This window comes from Papio anubis, chromosome 1 (assembly GCF_008728515.1).
Source record: "Papio anubis isolate 15944 chromosome 1, Panubis1.0, whole genome shotgun sequence".
In the NCBI taxonomy this organism is placed as follows: Eukaryota; Metazoa; Chordata; class Mammalia; order Primates; family Cercopithecidae; genus Papio; species Papio anubis.
In genome coordinates this window covers 116,702,143-116,719,863 of record NC_044976.1, presented here as the reverse complement: position 1 = coordinate 116,719,863, position 17,721 = coordinate 116,702,143, and positions in this window count along the sequence as shown.

Below are 17,721 nucleotides of genomic sequence, written 5' to 3'. Positions count from 1 at the left end.
ATCTTCAGGGATGTATATTGACAATGACCGATTCCACTCAAGCAGTCAAAATCCCAGAAATTCGGAAGACATATGTGGCAGTGGCCCTGAAAAAGGGTGGTGTGGTTGCTAAACCGCTGCTTCTCAAAACCTAGGGCATATGAGATTACTCTGGGTTCTTGCTTTAACAGCAGTTTCCTGAGTCCCATCCCTTGGAAGCTGAGTCAGTAGACCTGGGATACAGCTTAACAATGTGAAATGTTAGCAATAACGCTTCCCCTTCCAGAGTAATTCCGTTCCAGGTGATCTGCAAACCAGAGTTTAGAAAGAAAAAAACTGCCCTGAATGGCTGGTGAGGAATGGTTGCTGAGCAGCCGGAGGCCCACCTTCAGGTGAAGCTGATTTTCTAGCTTATATGTTGTGATAAACAAACTCACGCTAAGATATTAATAAAGTTAGCACCAAGATTTAGAAAGAATGAGCACATTAAGTCAAATATCAGCTTCAAATTCTAGCTCCCATACCTAAGAGCTGGCTTCCAGTTCCTAAGAACTGGAAAAACATAATTTACAAAAAAACTTTCATTTTCAGTTTGGGGGTACACGTGAAGGTTTGCTACATGGGTGAACTTGTGTCATGAGGGTTTGTTTTACAGATTATTTCATCAATGTTATCTTGTCTGCTTCTCTGCCACCTCCCACCCTCCAGCCTCAAATAGAATCCAGTGTCTGTTGTTTCTTTCTTTGTGTTCATGAGTTCTCATCAGTTAGCTCCCACTTACAAGAACATGCAGTATTTGGTTTTCTGTTTCCGCATTAGTTTGCTAAGGATAATGGCCTCCAGCTCCATCCACATTCCCGCGAAAGATATGATCTTGCTCCTTTTTAGGCTGCATAGTATTCCATGGTGTATATGTGTCACATTTTCTTTATCCAATCTGTCATTGATGGGCATTTAGGTTGCTTCCATGTCTTTGCTACTGTGGATAGTGCTGCAATGAACATTTGCGTGCATGTGTCAAAAGCATACTTTTCTAAGACTCTTGTCTCCTAGTACCCGTGAGAAAAAAACAAAGTGGTTATATTGAATAAATGAGGCAATGTATATAAATGTGGTTGCAAATGTAAAATGTTCACGGAATATTCATTGTTGTAGTAATGTGACTCAGAATCAAACACAGTTTAAAAGTGAGATCCTGAAAACTCTAAAAGTTAAGGCATAGAAAAAACTTTTAAATAGCAGAGGTAGTCACTATAAGGCCACTGAGGGGCTATCTAGGGTCTCCTACATATCGGTATATAGATTAGGAGTATTTATGTAACATACATATGCAGTATACATGAGTAATTTCCCATCTGTGGAGCCAGTAGCTGAAGGCTCCAAACCTTTCAATGACCTCAACTCACTCATTATTTTCTCCTGAAGTCCTTAAACTTCACTGAATGCAATCCAATTTAAAAACAAAACCATGACAACTTTTCTACTTTGTTTCCTCAAACCATCCCCTGACCAGCTTTTTTAAATTTTTTAAAACTATGGAGAATTTTCTAAGCCAGTTCTAGATCTTTTCTAAGTCCCGAGTTGCTGAACTGCTCAATTATTGGGGAAAGAAGTATCCCTATTATTAGGTCTGGGTCTCCCCAGAACACCGTCAGCTCCTGGGTTAGCACCTCAGTGTCCAACAGCAGGACTGAAATTTCATAGAGCTCCTTCTCTGTACCTTGATACTTGAGCAAACCCAGGCACCATTTAGCTAGAGCTTATGTGAGAGCAGAAAATAAAAATGAGGAATAAAACTAGAAGCAGAGAAGGAAATAAGGTAAAGGAAAAAAAGTCCTGAGAAAGAAGAGTTCTCAAGAAACTCTAGCCAAATACATTTAATAATTTTTACATCTGGTGGGGAAACGGCCAGGAAAGAACCCCCATGGAGGTGGTGGATCCTGAGGGAACGTCAAGTTGATGAAGCTATCATTCACATGCTCCTGCCTTGCCCCCCTCACCCATCCACCATTCTCACAAGCTGTTCTTAAGATCCGCAAAGGGTCTCCTCTCTGCTAATGTACCTTTAAATATATAGATGGTCTGCAGCCACAATGCCTAAGCCTTTAGGAGAGCAAAGGGCTTAAGTCAAAAGGTTGCTCAGGGACAGCAACTACTTATAAGCAGAAAGTTAGAGGAAATGGATACTTAACCTCCACTGTGCCCAGTATATCACACCTCCCTGAAGGCCCAGCGCAGGCGCCCAGAGAGACTGAGGCTGGATGAGCGCTTCCGAGCCTGAGTGTGGGGCGATGCTGGCTGCTGCTGATAATTCCATTCATAGACACACTGGGGAAAGTTGGTGGAGAATAAAGAGAAATCCAGAGCAGCCTTCACCATTTTAGTTGTGTGCTTTGAGGCAATCTGCGTTGACCTTTTTTAACGTAGTTTCTTGATCATCAAGTACAATGGACAATACCCTCATTCCAACAACACAGTATTACTAAGAAAATTAAATTTAGTACCAAATGGCATCTAGCCATCACCTCCTGATGTGTTCTCTTTTTCATTCCTACAAAGAAACTAAGACACAGGACAAAAAAAAACCTTGAAAAACATTTAAAAGTAGAATGATTAACTATACTCTCCATTTTTTTTCCATCAATTTTCCAAGTCAACAGCAGCCACTGCTGGACACTTGAAACAGCAACACAGCTGACTTTGGGCTTCCACTATTAAATCCCAATAATGCATTTCCTATAGAGAGCTATGTAGAGATTGTAAACAAATTATTATGAAATGTATCATGCATATAAGAGTGTATATAATGTATATGCAGAGTTTAATAATAATAATAAAGCAAAAAGTCCATCTTAATAGATTATCACCAATACCTTTAGAGCCCTCGCGGGTCCCTTCCTGATTGTACTCCTCTTCTTTCTCTTGAAATTTGATCACTATGCTGCATTTTATCTTTTTCATTTATTTGCTTTTCTTTATATTATTATCACAAAGGTACCCATCCCCAAATATTAAATTAGTCTTAACTCTTATTTAAAATTTATTTATTGGAAACATTCTAAGTGTTCTTTTGTGACTGGCTTATTATTCGTCAGTGATGTGTTCCTGAGAATTCATCCACACCGATGCACATAGTCCTTTAAACTTCACTGCTGCAAAATGTTCTTATTGCATGGATAAACATAATTTATCTTGATGGACGTACACATTATATCCAGTATTTTACTAGTATAAGCAATACTAACATGGATTTTCTTGTACATAGTCTCGGGCACAAATTGAAGTTTCCTGAGGAATATCCCCAAGAGTAGAATTGCTGACCGTGGAGTGCACACAAATCTTTATCAGGTAATGCAAAAATGTCCACTGGAGTGATTATACCAATTTATTATTTTATCAACAGTGTATGAGTTGCTGTTGCTCCATACCCACACCGGCAATTAGAATTATCATATTTTATAGTTCTGGCAAAAATAGCCTCAGATATGATTATTGGCCATTCATGTGTTCTTTTTTGAATTACCTGCTCATGTCTTTTGTTCATTTTTATATTGGTGTATTTGTCTATTTTCTTACTTATATATTCTGAAGGCTAATCCTTTTTCAGTTAAATGTGTTACAAATATATTTGACAGGTCTGTGGCTTATCTTTTTACTTTATGACATCTTGCAGTGAAAAATAAGTCTAAATTTTAATGTAAAACTTTTTCGATATTTATCAAATAATTTTCTTTATGGTATTTGAGTTTTCTACATTAAAACTTTCCCTATCTTATGGTCAGAAGTAATTCTATTATATTGATTCTAAAAAATTAATAGTTTTGCCTCTCAGATTTATCCTAATTCCACTGGAATTTAAAAGTATTTTCTTATTGCAAAGTATTCTCACATACAGAAAAGCGCACGACATGTAAATGCACAGATTAATTATCACAAAGTGATCACCAGGGTAACCACCATTCAGATCAAGAAATAAAAGATATGCCAGAACTCCAGAGTTCCTCCCCTCTTCCTGTCATGGCCTCTCCCAACACCTACTCCCTGCCTTCTCCACCAAGGGTAACTACTATTTTGACTTACAACCCAATAATTTGGTTTTTACTGTTTTCAAAGCTCAGATAAATGAAATAAAAGATTATGTAATCTTCTGTGTCTGGCTTCTGTCTTCAATATCATATTTTGATGTTCACCCATGTTGTCACATTTAACAGTAGTTCATTCCTTTTTGTTTAAATATGAAATGTACTGTTATATGAATTATACCACAACTTATTTATCCATTCTACTGTTGATGAGTATGCGTATTGTCTCCAGTTTGAGTTATTACCTATGCAAACATTTTTACACATCTCCTAGAAAACAGGTACCATATTTATTTTGGGTATATACCTAGGAGAATGGCTGGGTAATAAAATATGGATATGAGCAGCTTTAGTAGATATTCTCAGAGTTTTCTGAAAGGGTTGTACCAAATTACAATTTCACCCACCGTGTATGAGGGTTATAGTTGTGCCATACTCGTGCCAATGAATGGTATTGTTAGTTTTTTTGACTTTAGCTATTCTGATGGATATTTAGTGGTATTTTGTTATTATTTAAATCTGCAGTTCCCTAATTATTAATAAATATGGGCACTTTTCATATGTTTATTGGCCATTTGGATACCCGCCTCCTTGAAGTATCTATTCAAGTCTTTTGTACGGTTTTCTATTGAGTTATCTGATCTTCTTTCTTTTTTTTTTTGTCTATGACAAACTGAACATTTTTTTTTAACTTTAGTTTCAGGGGTGCATGTGCAAGTTTGTTATATAGATAAGTTGTGTGTCAAAGAAGGTTTGGTGTACAAATTATTTCATCACCCAGGTAATAAGCATACTACCCAATAAGCTTTTTTATTGAAAATTTTACCTGTTGGATACCTATACTAGATTATATATTGTGAATAGATACAACTCCTTTGTTAGTTATGTATGTTGCACATATCTTCTCTCCATCTGTGGTATACCTTTTCATTCTCTTATCGTTATTTTTTGATTATCAAAAGTTTTTACATTTATATAATTCAGTTAAATCAGTATCTTCCTTTATAGTTTGTGCTCCTATGTTATTTTCTAGTTTTAGTTTTTAAATTCTTCATTATATTTATAACAAGCAAAACTGATTTCTCTGTATAGTGTAAGGGAGAGTTATTTTTTTTTAATATGGCTAGATGATTGACAAAGCACCATTTTTTAAAAGACCATCATTTCTCATGCACCACGTGCATATATCACGCATAGTTCTGTTTCTTGTTTCTCTTACTGTTTTAGTGGTCTATTTGTCTATCTCTATATATCAAAACTGTATATCCTTAATTGCTTTATCTTTATAATTTGTCTTTTCATCTGGTGGGGAAAATCTACTACCCTGTTCTTTAAGTATAGCTTGACTATTCTTAGCATTTTTTAAGCTATGTAAATTGTAGAATCAACTTGTTAAATTTCATAAAAGCTTTTGAGATTTTTGGTAAAATCACCACTAAATTTGGCAAGAATTAATTTCTTTATAATATGGTTCCCCCCATGAATTTAGTATATATCTCACTCTCTTTGAATATCCTTTAATAACTGTCAATATAATTTACTCCATAAATTATTCCACATCTAAGAAAATTATCTTACATTTACTGCTGCTGTTTTAAAGGGCATACAGGTTGAGAATTGCTAGTCCAAAACTCTGAAATTCAAAATGCTCCAAAATCCAAAACATTTTGAATGACAACATGACATCACAAGAGAAAAATTCCACACCTAACCTCATGTGACAGGTTGCAGTCAAAATGAACTTTGCTTCATGCACAAAATTATTTAAAATACTGTATAAACTTACTTCCAGGCTACAGGTATGAAGTGTATATAAGACATACATTTTGTGTTTAGACTTGGGTCCCATCCCCAAGTTTCTCATTTTATACATATATATATATATGCAAATACTCAAAAATCCCAAATGATCTGAAATCCAAAACAGTTCTTGGTCTCAATAATTTTGAATAGAAGATAACCTGTAGTACACAGAAATGCAGATAACTTTTTACATTGATCTTATATCTGACACACCTGGTTTTATTTTTCCTCCTACTAACTTTTATATTATATTTCTTGTCTTTTTCTTCTGACAAGGATCTTCAAGATGATGTTGAATAGAACTGATGATATCAGACACAGTTTGAAGGAATGCTTTTAATATTTTACTACTAAATAAGATAAAGGACTAAATTCAATGCTTGATAGCAGAGTAAGGTTACCGCACTTAACAAAAATGTCTTCTGTTCAGGTGATGGGCACTCTAAATACCCTGTCTTGGTCACCATGAGTTACATACATGTAACAAAATTTCACATGTACCCCACAAATGTGTACAAGTAAAAATGTAATATTAAATATAATATTTATGTTTTTAACAAATATTCTTTATTATATTAAGAAAGTTCTCTTTAATTATTGGTTTAATAAAAGTTCTAATCATGAGTAGATGCTGGGCACTATCAATGGATGTTTCCCTAGCATCTACTGAAAAGAATCTTGTGATTTTTCTTATTTATGTTGAGGTAGATTACATCAATAGATTTCTTTTTCCAATGCCAACTGAACTAAACTGAATTCTATAATATTTACATTCTGTTATAGTGTATTTCTTTCCATGTATTGCTCAATTTAGTTGCTAATATTTTGTTTAGGGTTTTGGCATATATGATTATGAATGATTTTGGCCTGTGATATTTCTTACTCATTTTTTAAACTGTTCTTGTCTGGTTTTTATATCAAATGTTTGCTTGGCCATAAATGTCCCGTTTGTTCCCTTAATCTGCAAGTATTTAAGTTTTCTAATCCATGGAATATTCAGTAAGAGTTACCTGCAAAACTTTGGGCCTGTTATTTTTTTTTCTAGGATGTTTTTAAAACTGCTATTTAGGCCGGGCGCGGTGGCTCAAGCCTGTAATCCCAGCCCAGCACTTTGGGAGGCCGGGGCGGATCACCAGGTCAGGAGATGAGACCATCCTGGCCAACCTGGGTGGAAACCCGTCTCTACTAAAAATACAAAAAAAACTAGCAGGCTGAGGTGGGCAGGCCCGTAGTCCCAGCTTCTCGGGGAGGGGCTGGGGGCAGGAGAATGCGTAAACCGGGGAGGCACGTGAGTTTGAGAGATCCAGGTGCCACTCCAGCCCTGGGGCGACAGAGGCGAGACCTCAGCCTCAAAAACCAACAAAACAAAGCAAAATTTAAAAACCTGCTATTTAATTTCTTCCATGGTTATAAAACAATTCAGGTTTTCCATTTCTTATCAAATCCAGTTAGTAGTGCCTTTTTTCTAGGAGTTAAATGCTTTACATCCCGTATTCAAATGCTTATTTACCTAAAAGTTATTATTATTTTTCTTTTAATATCTTTTCATCCCTACTACAACTCTAGTTAGATTATACTCTTTCAAAGTCTGGTATCTGTGCCTTCTTTCTTTTTTTCTTTATCTTAACAAGATTATTTCTTTCTACGTTGTGGGCTCATTCTGCTTTTCCTTTTTCTTAATTATTAAGTTGTATGCATAGAACATCAATTTTCAGGCTTTCTTTTCTTCTAATGTAAGCATGTAAATCTATCAATTTCCTTTTAACCACCACAATTAGCTATATCCCACAATTTAAAAAATATATATTAGAGTATCTAGAAGTGTGTTTGAAAAATTCAATTTGAAAATAAACAAAAAAAAATCATCTCACCAGAAAATTTAAAAATAAATTTTAAAAATTTTAAATTAAATTTAAAAACTGTCTTTAGATAAAAAAACATAACCATACTGAAAGGAAAATTTTATTTCTTTTCTTTTTTTTTTTTAACCAAATGAAGAGAAAAAAACGGGAGAACTTTTTAACAGGAAACACTCCAAGTAATTTTTTTTTTCTCTGTCCTAGATGGAGTTTTGCTCTTCTTGCCCAGGCTTGAGTGCAATGGCGCAATCTCGGCTCACCTCAACCTCTGCCTCCTGGGTTCAAGTGAGTCTCCTGTCTCAGTCTCCTGAGTAGCTGGGATTACAGGCATGCGCCACCATGCCTGGCTAATTTTTTGTATTTTTAGTAGAGACAAGGTTTTTCCATGTTGGTTAAGCTGATCTCAAACTCCTGACCTCAGGTGATCCACCCGCCTCGACCTCCCAGAGTGCTGGGATTACCGGCGTGAGCCACTGTGCCTGGCCCACTCCAAGTACATTTTTACAGGCTACAGAAAAATACTGTAAACAAATATTGAACTCTCAGGTTTGTTTTTTGCATCTAGATGAGTTATCAACTCTGAAACTACTTTGTGTGTATCCTAGCTTGAGCAAAAATTAAATATATTATAGACAATAAGAAGCATATTTTTCACAATTGAAGAAGTTATACATTAAAGAGGAAAATATATAATGAAACCATTGATACTGAATTTGAATTAAATCTTTTACTGTAAACTCATAGTTTGATGCAGGTAAAAGCATAGATATAAACCCAGATATTGATACAGTTATGTTCAGGGGTGTGTTTATGTATAGACATACATATATTTATGTATACATATTCATATTTCTTATATCTGTCTGTTGACAGGGCGTACAAGCAATGATACTCTGGTAGGCATAAGCACACCTAGGACCCAGATCTTTGTTACAAAATACTTTTCTCCACTAAAAAGGAACTAGAGATCCTTGGAGAAATGGTTTATTCCAGGCTTGGGTTGTAGAAGTTAAAAATGAGTTTGAAATTTCTTACTGTTTCAGAAAGTATGGTAGCACTTAAAGAACGATGATCATTTCAGAGGACACAAGGGAGAGCATGAAGAGGCTTCTACTGCACAAACCTATGATAATTTTAAGCATTCAAGTAAATAATGATAGTAAGGGAAAAGCTCTTATTTATAGTCAAATGCCAACTAATAAATGTAGAAAGAATATAGGGATTATAAAATCATTATTTGGTAACAGTAAAAGTTGATTAAGGGGAAGAGGAAGAAAAAAACTCAATATAAAAATGGGCAAAAAATTCTGAGTAGAAACTTTATATAAAATATATAATAATTAGGGACCCACAAATTAAACCTACAGCAAAACATTTATGATAGCATCAAAAAGAAAAAAATGTTTTAGAATAAACCTAACTAAGGGGACTAAAGGCTGTACAATGAAAACTACAAATGTTGCTGAAATAAATTAGAGAAGACACAAATAAATGAAAAGACATCTGTGTTCATGAATTGAAAGGCTTGATATTGTTAAGATATTAATACTATCCAAAGTGATTGACAGATTTAATGCAATCTCTACGAAAATACAACAACATTTCTGCAGAAATAGAAGAAACATCCTAAAATTCATTTCAAATCTCACAAGACCCTAGAGAGCTAAAACAACCAAAAAAAGAGCAAAGTTGGAGGTCTCACATTTCCTGATTTTAAAACTTACTACAAAGCTACAGTAATCAAAACTGTGGTATTGACAAAGAAACAGACATATAGACCAGTAGGATAGAATAGAGAGACCAAAAATAAATTCCTGCATATATGAGCAAATGTTTCTTGACAAAAATGTAAAGACCACTTAATGGGGAAAGGACAGTTTCTTCAAAAAATGTGGGGAAAACTGGATATCTACATGCAAGATTATGAAGCTAGACCCTTATACGAAAAAAAACAAAACAAAACAAAACAAAACAAAAAACCTCAAAGTGAATCAATGACTTATACACAAGAGTCAGAATTATAAAATCCTTTGAAGAAAACACAGGGGAAAGTTGTGTGGACTGGATTTGTCAATTTCTTGGATATGACACCAAAGGCTCAGGTAACAAAAATAAAAATAGACAAGTCAGACAAAATCAAAATTTAAAACTTCTGTGCATCAAATGACACAATTAACAGAGTGAAAAGGCAACCTACAGAATTGGAGAAAATATTTGCAAGTGATACATCTGAAAAAAGGTTAATATCCAGAATATATAAAAGCCTACTACAACCCAAGCAAAAAACATATATATATATAACCCATGTTTTAAAAAAGGGCAAAAGAAGCCGGGCACGGTGGCTCACGCCTGTAATTCCAGCACTTTGGGAGGCCAAAGCGGGTGGATTACGAGGTCAGGAGATCGAGACCATCCTGGCTAACATGGTGAAACCCCGCCTCTACTAAAAATACAAAAAATTAGCCGGGTGTGGTGGCAGGCGCCTGTAGTCCCAGCTACTCGGGAGGCTGAGGCAGGACAATGGTGGGAATCCGGGAGGCGGAGCTTGAGATCGCGCCACTGCACTCCAGCCTGGGTGACAGAGCGAGACTCCATCTCAAAAAAACAAAGTGGGGGGGCAAAATATTTGAATAGAGATTTCTCTAAATAATATATACAAACTGTCATGCTCAACATCAGTAATCACTAGGGAAATGCAAATCAAAATTACGACGAAATACCACCTTTTATTCATTAGGATGGTTATTATCAAAAAAAAAAAAAAAAGAAACTCAGAAAATAACAAGTGTTAACAAGGATGCGGAGAAATCAGAACTCTTGTACACTGTCAGTGGGAAATGTGAAATGGTGCAAATGCTGTGGAAAACAGTATGGCAGTTTCTCAAAACCTAAAAACAGGATTGCCATATGACCCAGCAATTCTACTCCTGAGTAGATACAAAAGAGAATGGAAAGCAGAGTCCCAAAGAGACATGTGCACATCCATATTCATAGAAACACTATTCACAATAGTCAAGTGAAAGCAACGCAAGTGCCCATGGACAGATGAATAAACAAAAAGTGGTATACACATACAATGGAATAATTTTCACTCTTACAAAGAACAAAAATTCTGATACATATTACAATATGGCTGAAACTTAAGGACATTAAGTGAAATAAGCCAGTAACAAAAAGACAAATACTACATGATTCTATTTATATGAAGTGCCTAGAATAGTCCATTTCATAGAAACAAAGTAGAATGGTAGTTGCCAGGGGATGGGAAGAAGGAAAAATTTAATGGGTATACAGTTTCAGTTTTGCAAGATGAAAAATTGTAGAGATTGGTTAAGCAAGTAAATATGCTTAACACAACTGAACTGTACACTCAAAAATAATTAAGATGATATATTTTATGTTGTGTATACTTTACCACAATTTAAGAAAACCAACAGTCTTTAAAATTTTTATGAATATGAATAAGCTAATAAAATGTGTGATGGCCCAAATTTAAAAAAAAAGAAAACACTGAAATATTATTTTTCATCTATAATATTGTCAAAAGTAAAAAAAAGTACAACAACACATTCTGTTGGCAGGGCTTTAGGGAAACAAGCACAGTCACACATTGTTGGTGAAAAAGCAAATTGGTATAATAAACCTTTTTGGCAAGAAATCTGGAAATATCTGACACAATTACATATGTGTTTACCTTTTGACTCAGTAATTCTACCACTAAAAATTTATCCTAAAGTGCCTCTCCAACAGTATGAAAATAAATGTGCACAATACAGCTTTGTTTCTAATTGAAAATGTTGAAATACTCTAAATTCCCATACATAGTAAAGTTGTAAAATAAACTATGGCACATCTCCACATTATAGATTGTAATTTGTACAAGGAATGCTTTAAATATATATATTTTTTTCCTTGGGTTTAAGATTTAAGATTCCTGGGCCTAATATATGAATATCTCAGTGTATTTTTAAAAATTTGTTGCCATATCATCATGCAAATCCCCACTGCTATTAGCGCTATATAGATGTGCTAGTCTTACCAGTATCAGGTATTATGATAACAATTTGAAAAATCAAGTCTCATATATGAGTAATGATATCACCATGTTGCTTTAATTTATACCACTATAATTAGCAATAAACATAAGTTTTTAAATATATGTTTACTATTTGTTGCTCATCTGTAGATTTTTGGAAATCTAAGAAAAGAGAATCACCAAAAGATAGAATGCCTTCAACAGGTCACTCAGATATTTCTCTATCATAAAAATGGTCACTTTAGAAAAATTAGTGATTTTGTTATTTTATCTAACAGCATATTTGACACCTGGAGCAAATTCTTTTTAACACTCTCTCCTTTGTATGACAAAATTACTTTCAGTAACAGTCATGAAATAAAATAATAATAACAATGGTTAGAAAAGTAGGGGAGATATTACTGAGATATCACACAGATCTTAGGATTTAATTTTCAGGTTTAGAGCCAGTTATAAAGTTGAATGTTCATTTTTTTGTTCCAGTGTCTATGGCCTGACAAAACAAAGTAATTATTTCTGCCTTGAAAATATTGCTACGTTTTTTCACTGTTTGGTAAGGATTTCTAAAATCATGAAGTTTTCATGTGTTTGGTTCTTCCTTTGCTCTTTTTTCCTTGTCTTTGAACTGCAGAGAAGAGTCCATATGTATTCTGAATAGGTTCACTTCATCTCTTAGATTAACTCCTGCCATCTGGAAATGGCATTGGTCATCACTAACATCAAATTATATTAAAATGTCATTCACTGTCCCTTCTTCATCAGTGTCTTCGCTTTATTAATGCCATTTTCTTCTCCATTAAAAAAGAAATCCTCCGTGATAATATTTACTAACATTCCCTTCTCTTCCTTGATTATGCTCGGAGAAGATAATTCATTGTTAACATTTATACCAGTATCATCTGAATCCTGCGTATTTCTAGTATCCGTGCTATAGATGTACCAGTTTGGACTTATTTAAAACATTCAATAAACTGTATGCAATGCTGAACGAGTTATATATTTCAGACTAGTTACAGACATTGCTTAAATTGGCTCTCCTTTTGCTTCTTTTTTTTTTTTTTTTTTGCCAGACGAGTCTCGCTCTGTCGACCAGGCTGGAGTGCAGTGGCGTGCGGTCTCTGCTCACTGCAAGCTCTGCCTCCCAGGTTCACACCATTCTCCTGCCTCAGCCTCCCGAGTAACTGGGACTACAGGCACCCGCCACCATGCCTAGATAATCTTTTGTATAGTTAGTAGAGACAGGATTTCACAGTGTCAGCCAGGATGGTCTCGATCTCCTGACCTCGTGATCCACCCGCCTTGACCTCCCAAAGTGCTGGGATTACAGGTGTGATCCTTTTGCTTTTTTAAAAAAATTATCTGTTGAGCTCCACTGGGTCATTGCCCTTTTATATATGTGTGGGGCTTTTTACTCCAAACTTCTTTATAAAATTCAACAATTTTATTAAACAGTTTCCAATTTGGGAACAATATTCTAAATGACTGAGAGGCCTTCCAAATTCCTGTAGGATAAAAGTGCACAATTCAGTAGCTTTTTTTTTTTTTTTTCAGCTTGCTTCCTTTTTTTTTTTTTTTGGTCTTTTTAAAATTTTATTTTATTTTATTATACTTTAAATTCTAGGGTACATGTGCACAATGTGCAGGTTTGTTACATATGTATACACGTGCCATGTTGGTGTGCTGCACCCATTAACTCATCATTTACATTAGGTGTATTTCCTAATGCTATCCCTCCCCGCTACCTGCTCCCCACAATAGGACCTGGTGTGTGATGTTCCCCTTCATGTGTCCAAGTGATCTCATTGTTCAATTCCCACCTATGAGTGAGAACATGCGGTATTTGGTTTTCTGTTCTTCCAATAGTTTGCTGAGAATGATGGTTTCCAGCTACATCCATGTCCTTACAAAGGACACGAAATCATCCTTTTTTATAGATACATAGTATTCCATGCTGTGTATGTGCCACATTTTCTTAATCCAGTCTGTCACTGATGGACATTTGGGTTCATTCCAAGTCTTTGCTATTGTGAATAGTGCCACAATAAGTATACATGTGCATGTGTCTTTTCTTTATAGCAGCATGACTTATAATCCTTTGGGTATATCCCCAGTAATGGGATGGCTGGGTCAAATCGTATTTCTAGTTCTAGATCCTTGAGGAATCGCCACACTGTTTTCCATAATGGTTGAACTAGTTTACAGTCCCACCAGCAGTGCAAAAGTGTTCCTATTTCTCCACATCCTCTCCAGCACCTGTTGTTTCCTGATTTTTTAATGATTGCCATTCTAACTGGTGTGAGATGGTATCTCATTGTGGTTTTGATTTGCATTTCTCTGATGGCCAGTGATGATGAGCATTTTTTCATGTGTCTGTTGGCTGTATGAATGTCTTCTTTTGAGAAGTGTCTGTTCATGTCCTTTGCCCACTTTTTGATGGGGTTGTTTTTTTCTTGTAAATTTGATTGAGTTCTTTATAGGTTCTGGATATTAGCCCTTTGTCAGATGAGTAGTTTCGAAAAATTTTCTCCCATTCTGTAGGTTGCCTGTTCACTCTGATGGTAGTTTCTTTTGCTGTGCAGAAGCTCTTTAGTTTAATTAAATCCCATTTGTCAATTTTGGCTTTTGTTGTTGTTGCTTTTGGAGTTTTAGACATGAAGTCCTTGCCCGTGCCTATGTCCTGAATGGTATTACCTAGGTTTTCTTCTAGGGTTTTTATGGTTTTAGGTCTAACATCTAAGTCTCTAATCCATCTTGAATTAATTTTCATATAGGGAGTAACAAAAGGATCCAGTTTCAGCTTTCTACTTATGGCTAGCCAATTTTCCCAGCACCATTTATTAAATAGGGAATCCTTTCCCCATTTCTTGTTTCTCTCAGGTTTGTCAAAGATCAGATGGCTGTAGATGTGTGGTATTATTTCTGAGGGCTCTGTTCTGTTCCATTGGTCTATATCTCTGTTTTGGTACCCATACCATGCTGTTTTGGTTACTGTAGCCTTGTAGTATACTTTGAAGTCAGGTAGTGTGATGCCTCCAGCTTTGTTCTTTTGGCTTAGGATTGTCTTGGCAATGCGGGGTCTTTTTTGGTTCCATATGAACTTTAAAGCAGTTTTTTCCAATTCTGTGAAGAAAGTCATTGGTAGCTTAATGGGGATGGCATTGAATCTACAAATTACCATGGGCAGTGTGGCCATTTTCATGATATTGATTCTTCCTATGCATGAGCATGGTGTGTTCTTCCATTTCTTTGTGTCCTCTTTTATTTCACTGAGCAGTGGTTCGTAGTTCTCCTTGAAGATGTCATTTACATCCCTTGTAAGTTGGATTCCTAGGTATTTTATTCTCTTTGAAGCTATTGTGAATGGGAGTTCATTCATGATTTGGCTCTCTGTTTGTCTGTTACTGGTGTATAAGAATGCTTGTGATTTTTCCACATTAATTTTGTATCCTGAGACTTGGCTGAAGTTGTTTATCAGATTAAGGAGATTTTGGGCTGAGATGATGGGGTTTTCTAAATATACAATCATGTCATCTGTAAACAGGGACAATTTGACTTCTTCATTTCCTACCTGAATTCCCTGTATTTCTTTCTCTTGCCTGATTGCCCTAGCCAGAACTTCCAACACTATGTTGAATAGGAGCGGTGAGAGAGGGCATCCCTGTCTTGTGCCAGTTTTCAAAGGAAATGCTTCCAGTTTTTGCCCATTCAGCATGATATTGGCTGTGGGTTTGTCATAAATAGCTCTTATTATTTTGAGATATGTTCCATCAATACCAAATTTATTGAGAGTTTTTAGCATGAAGGGCTGTTGAATTTTGTCAAAGGCCTTTTCTGCATCTATTGAGATAATCATGTGGTTTTCAGCTTTGGTTCTATTTATACGCTGGATTATGCTTATTGATTTTTGCATGTTGAACCAGCCTTGCATCCCAGGGATGAAGCCCACTTGATCATGGTGGATAAGCTTTTTGATGTGCTGCTGGATTTGGTTTGCCAGTATTTTATTGAGGATTTTTGCATCGATGTTCATCAGGGATATTGGTCTAAAATTCTCTTTTTTTGTTGTATCTCTGTCAGGCTTTGGTATCAGGATGATGTTGGCCTCATAAAATGAGTTAGGGAGGATTCCCTCTTTTTCTATTGATTGGAATAGTTTCAGAAGGAATGATACCAACTTCTCCTTGTACCTCTGGTAGAATTCGGCTGTGAATCCGTCTGGTCCTGGACTTTTTTTGGTTGGTAGGCTATTAATTATTGCCTCAATTTCAGAGCCTGCTATTAGTCTATTCAGGGATTCAACTTCTTCCTGGTTTAGTCTTGGGAGGGTGTAAGTGTCCAGGAAATTATCCATTTCTTCTAAGTTTTCTAGTCTATTTTTGTAGAGGTGTTTATAGCATTCTCTGATGGTAGTTTGTATTTCTGTGGGGTCGGTGGTGATATCCCCTTTATCATTTTTTATTGCATCTATTTGATTCTTCTCTCTTTTCTTTTTTATTAGTCTTGCTAGTGGTCTATCAATTTTGTTGATCTTTTCAAAAAACCTGCTCCTGGGTTCATTGATTTTTTTGGAGGATTTTTTGTGTCTCTATCTCCTTCAGTTCTGCTCTGATCTTAGTTATTTCTTGCCTTCTGCTAGCTTTTGAATGTGTTTGCTCTTGCTTCTCTAGTTCTTTTAATGTGACGTTCGGGTGTCAATTTTAGATCTTTCCTGCTTTCTCTTGTGGGCATTTAGTGCTATAAATTTCCCTCTACACATTGCTTTAAATGTGTCCCAGAGATTCTGGTATGTTGTATCTTTGATCTCATTGGTTTCAAAGAACATGTTTATTTCTGCCTTCATTTCATTATGTACCCAGTAATCATTCAGGAGCAGGTTGTTCAGTTTCCATGTAGTTGAGTGGTTTTGATTGAGTTTCTTAGTCCTGAGTTCTAGTTTGATTGCACTGTGGTCTGAGAGACAGTTTGTTATAATTTCTGTTCTTGTACATTTGCTGAGGAGTGCTTTACTTCCAACTACATGGTCAATTTTGGAATAAGTGCGATGTGGTGCTGAGAAAAATGTATATTCTGTTGATTTGGGGTGGAGAGTTCTGTAGATGTCTATTAGGTCCACTTGGTGCAGAGATGAGTTCAATTCCTGGATATCCTTGTTAACTTTCTGTCTCGTTGATCTGTCTAATGTTGACAGTGGGATGTTGAAGTCTCCCACTATTATTGTATGGGAGTCTAAGTCTCTTTGTAAGTCTCTAAGGACTTGCTTTATGAATCTGGGTGCTCTTGTATTGGGTACATATATATTTAGGATAGTTAGCTCTTCCTGATGAATTGATCCCTTTACCATTATGTGGTGGTCTTCTTTGTCTCTTTTGATCTTTGATGGTTTAAAGTCTGTTTTATCAGAGACTAGGATTGCAACCCCTGCTTCTTTTTGTTTTCCATTTGCTTGGTAGATCTTCCTGCATCCCTTTATTTTGAGCCTATGTGTGTCTCTGCATGTGAGATGGGTCTCCTGAATACAGCAAACTGATGGGTCTTGACTCTTTATCCAATTTGCCAGTGTGTCTCTTTTAATTGGACCATTTAGTCCATTTACATTTAAGGTTCTTTAAGAATGTTGAATATTGGTCCCTACTCTCTTCTGGCTTGGAGAGTTTCTGCCAAGAATCTGCTGTTAGTCTGATAGGCTTCCCTTCATGTGTAATCCGACCTTTCTCTCTGGCTGTCCTTAACACTTTTTCCTTCATTTCAACTTTGGTGAATCTGACAATTATGTGTCTTGGAGTTTCTCTTCTCGAGGAGTATCTTTGTGGCATTCTCTGTATTTCCTGAATTTGAATGTTGGCCTGCCTTACTAGGTTGGGGAAGTTTTCCTGGAAGATATCCTGCAAAGTGTTTTCCAACTTGGTTCCATTTTCCCCATCACTTTCAGGCATACCAATGAGACGTAGATTTGATCTTTTCA